Below are 5,449 nucleotides of genomic sequence, written 5' to 3'. Positions count from 1 at the left end.
AAGTAGTAAAGCAAGACAAACACCAACAACAGCAGGACCAATAACGACAACTGGTGTACTCACAGAAACCACTGCAAGACCATCAACAACTGGACGAAAAACAACAACTGCCAAACTTCCAACAACTGCAGGACCAAGAACAACGGCAGGAACATCATCAAATTTAGGACACTTTACTTTCACTGCAAGACCCATAACAACAACTTCACGAACATCATTAACAACAGGACAAACCACGACAACCAATGGATCAGAAACACCATCTGCTATATCAACAATTGCAGCAACAGCAGCTCTGACTGCGGGATCTACAACGGCAACTGCTGAACCAACATCAACAATTGCAGGACCAACAACTACGACAGCAAAACCTGCAACAGCGTCTTCAGGACCAATAACAACAGGAAGACCAAACACAAAAACTGCAAGACCATTCACTTCTACTGCAGTACCCAAAACAACAACTAAAGGACCAACAACAACAGCCTCAGAACCTTCAACTACTAAAGCAGGACCCACAACAGCAAAAACCGAACCAATAACGACAACTGGTGGACTAACAAAAACCACTGCAGGACCATCAACAACTGGAGGAAAAACAACAACTGCCGAACGTGTGACAACTGCAGGAGCAACAACAAAATCTGCACAATCTACATCCACAAAAGAAAGAGCCACATCCACAACAGGAGGACAAACACCTGCAGGACGAACAACGACAACTGAAGGACCAATAACAACAAATACAAGACCGAAGAGGACAACTGCTGAAGGAACATCAACAACAACAGGACCAACAACGACAACTGCTGAACCAACATCAACAACTGCAGGACCTAGGACACAAGAACTGCAAGGACCAACCACAACAGGAAGACCAAACACAAGAACTGCAAGACCAGTCACTTCAACTGCAGTACCCAAAACAACAACTGAAGGACCAACAACAACAGCCAAAGAACCAAAAAGTAGTAAAGCAAGACAAACACCAACAACAGCAGGACCAATAACGACAACTGGTGTACTAACAGAAACCACTGCAAGACCATCAACAACTGGACGAAAAACAACAACTGCCAAACTTCCAACAACTGCAGGACCAAGAACAACGGCAGGAACATCATCAAATTTAGGACACTTTACTTTCACTGCAAGACCCATAACAACAACTTCACGAACATCATTAACAGCAGGACAAACCACGACAACCAATGGATCAGAAACACCATCTGCTATATCAACAATTGCAGCAACAGCAGCTCTGACTGCGGGATCTACAACGGCAACTGCTGAACCAACATCAACAATTGCAGGACCAACAACTACGACAGCAAAACCTGCAACAGCGTCTTCAGGACCAATAACAACAGGAAGACCAAACACAAAAACTGCAAGACCATTCACTTCTACTGCAGTACCCAAAACAACAACTAAAGGACCAACAACAACAGCCTCAGAACCTTCAACTACTAAAGCAGGACCCACAACAGCAACAACCGAACCAATAACGACAACTGGTGGACTAACAAAAACCACTGCAGGACCATCAACAACTGGAGGAAAAACAACAACTGCCGAACGTGTGACAACTGCAGGAGCAACAACAAAATCTGCACAATCTACATCCACAACAGAAAGAGCCACATCCACAACAGGAGGACAAACACCTGCAGGACGAACAACGACAACTGAAGGACCAATAACAACAAATACAAGACCGAAGAGGACAACTGCTGAAGGAACATCAACAACAACAGGACCAACAACGACAACTGCTGAACCAACATCAACAACTGCAGGACCTAGGACACAAGAACTGCAAGGACCAACCACAACAGGAAGACCAAACACAAGAACTGCAAGACCAGTCACTTCAACTGCAGTACCCAAAACAACAACTGAAGGACCAACAACAACAGCCAAAGAACCAAAAAGTAGTAAAGCAAGACAAACACCAACAACAGCAGGACCAATAACGACAACTGGTGTACTAACAGAAACCACTGCAAGACCATCAACAACTGGACGAAAAACAACAACTGCCCAACTTCCAACAACTGCAGGACCAAGAACAACGGCAGGAACATCATCAAATTTAGGACACTTTACTTTCACTGCAAGACCCATAACAACAACTTCACGAACATCATTAACAGCAGGACAAACCACGACAACCAATGGATCAGAAACACCATCTGCTATATCAACAATTGCAGCAACAGCAGCTCTGACTGCGGGATCTACAACCGCAACTGCTGAACCAACATCAACAATTGCAGGACCAACAACTACGACAGCAAAACCTGCAACAGCGTCTTCAGGACCAATAACAACAGGAAGACTACACACAAAAACTGCAAGACCATTCACTTCTACTGCAGTGCCCAAAACAACAACTAAAGGACCAACAACAACAGCCTCAGAACCTTCAACTACTAAAGCAGGACCCACAACAGCAACAACCGAACCAATAACGACAACTGGTGGACTAACAAAAACCACTGCAGGACCATCAACAACTGGAGGAAAAACAACAACTGCCGAACGTGTGACAACTGCAGGAGCAACAACAAAATCTGCACAATCTACATCCACAACAGAAAGAGCCACATCCACAACAGGAGGACAAACACCTGCAGGACGAACAACGACAACTGAAGGACCAATAACAACAAATACAAGACAGAAGAGGACAACTGCTGAAGGAACATCAACAACAACAGGACCAACAACGACAACTGCTGAACCAACATCAACAACTGCAGGACCTAGGACACCAGAACTGCAAGGACCAACCACAACAGGAAGACCAAACACAAGAACTGCAAGACCAGTCACTTCAACTGCAGTACCCAAAACAACAACTGAAGGACCAATAACAACAGCCAAAGAACCAAAAAGTAGTAAAGCAAGACAAACACCAACAACAGCAGGACCAATAACGACAACTGGTGTACTAACAGAAACCACTGCAAGACCATCAACAACTGGACGAAAAACAACAACTGCCCAACTTCCAACAACTGCAGGACCAAGAACAACGGCAGGAACATCATCAAATTTAGGACACTTTACTTTCACTGCAAGACCCATAACAACAACTTCACGAACATCATTAACAGCAGGACAAACCACGACAACCAATGGATCAGAAACACCATCTGCTATATCAACAATTGCAGCAACAGCAGCTCTGACTGCGGGATCTACAACGGCAACTGCTGAACCAACATCAACAATTGCAGGACCAACAACTACGACAGCAAAACCTGCAACAGCGTCTTCAGGACCAATAACAACAGGAAGACCAAACACAAAAACTGCAAGACCATTCACTTCTACTGCAGTACCCAAAACAACAACTAGAGGACCAACAACAACAGCCTCAGAACCTTCAACTACTAAAGCAGGACCCACAACAGCAACAACCGAACCAATAACGACAACTGGTGGACTAACAAAAACCACTGCAGGACCATCAACAACTGGAGGAAAAACAACAACTGCCGAACGTGTGACAACTGCAGGAGCAACAACAAAATCTGCACAATCTACATCCACAACAGAAAGAGCCACATCCACAACAGGAGGACAAACACCTGCAGGACGAACAACGACAACTGAAGGACCAATAACAACAAATGCAAGACCGAAGAGGACAACTGCTGAAGGAACATCAACAACAACAGGACCAACAACGACAACTGCTGAACCAACATCAACAACTGCAGGACCTAGGACACAAGAACTGCAAGGACCAACCACAACAGGAAGACCAAACACAAGAACTGCAAGACCAGTCACTTCAACTGCAGTACCCAAAACAACAACTGAAGGACCAACAACAACAGCCAAAGAACCAAAAAGTAGTAAAGCAAGACCAACACAAACAACAGCAGGACCAATAACGACAACTGGTGTACTCACAGAAACCACTGCAAGACCATCAACAACTGGACGAAAAACAACAACTGCCCAACTTCCAACAACTGCAGGACCAAGAACAACTGCAGGAACATCATCAAATTTAGGACACTTTACTTTCACTGCAAGACCCATAACAACAACTTCACGAACATCATTAACAGCAGTACAAACCACGACAACCAATGGATCAGAAAGACCATCTGCAATATCAACAATTGCAGCAACAGCAGCTCTGACTGCGGGATCTACAACGGCAACTGCTGAACCAACATCAACAATTGCAGGACCAACAACTACGACAGCAAAACCTGCAACAGCGTCTTCAGGACCAATAACAACAGGAAGACCAAACACAAAAACTGCAAGACCATTCACTTCTACTGCAGTACCCAAAACAACAACTAAACGACCATCAACAACAGCCTCAGAACCTTCAACTACTAAAGCAGGACCCACAACAGCAACAACCGAACCAATAACGACAACTGGTGGACTAACAAAAACCACTGCAGGACCATCAACAACTGGAGGAAAAACAACAACTGCCGAACGTGTGACAACTGCAGGAGCAACAACAAAATCTGCACAATCTACATCCACAACAGAAAGAGCCACATCCACAACAGGAGGACAAACACCTGCAGGACGAACAACGACAACTGAAGGACCAATAACAACAAATACAAGACCGAAGAGGACAACTGCTGAAGGAACATCAACAACAACAGGACCAACAACGACAACTGCTGAACCAACATCAACAACTGCAGGACCTAGGACACAAGAACTGCAAGGACCAACCACAACAGGAAGACCAAACACAAGAACTGCAAGACCAGTCACTTCAACTGCAGTACCCAAAACAACAACTGAAGGACCAACAACAACAGCCAAAGAACCAAAAAGTAGTAAAGCAAGACAAACACCAACAACAGCAGGACCAATAACGACAACTGGTGTACTAACAGAAACCACTGCAAGACCATCAACAACTGGACGAAAAACAACAACTGCCCAACTTCCAACAACTGCAGGACCAAGAACAACGGCAGGAACATCATCAAATTTAGGACACTTTACTTTCACTGCAAGACCCATAACAACAACTTCACGAACATCATTAACAGCAGGACAAACCACGACAACCAATGGATCAGAAACACCATCTGCTAAATCAACAATTGCAGCAACAGCAGCTCTGACTGCGGGATCTACAACGGCAACTGCTGAACCAACATCAACAATTGCAGGACCAACAACTACGACAGCAAAACCTGCAACAGCGTCTTCAGGACCAATAACAACAGGAAGACCAAACACAAAAACTGCAAGACCATTCACTTCTACTGCAGTACCCAAAACAACAACTAAAGGACCAACAACAACAGCCTCAGAACCTTCAACTACTAAAGCAGGACCCACAACAGCAACAACCGAACCAATAACGACAACTGGTGGACTAACAAAAACCACTGCAGGACCATCAACAACTGGAGGAAAAACAACAACTGCCGAACGTGTG

The sequence above is a fragment of the Pollachius pollachius genome (genome assembly GCF_949987615.1).
Source record: "Pollachius pollachius genome assembly, chromosome: 2".
Lineage (NCBI taxonomy): Eukaryota > Metazoa > Chordata > Actinopteri > Gadiformes > Gadidae > Pollachius > Pollachius pollachius.
This window is presented reverse-complemented; position numbering follows the sequence as displayed.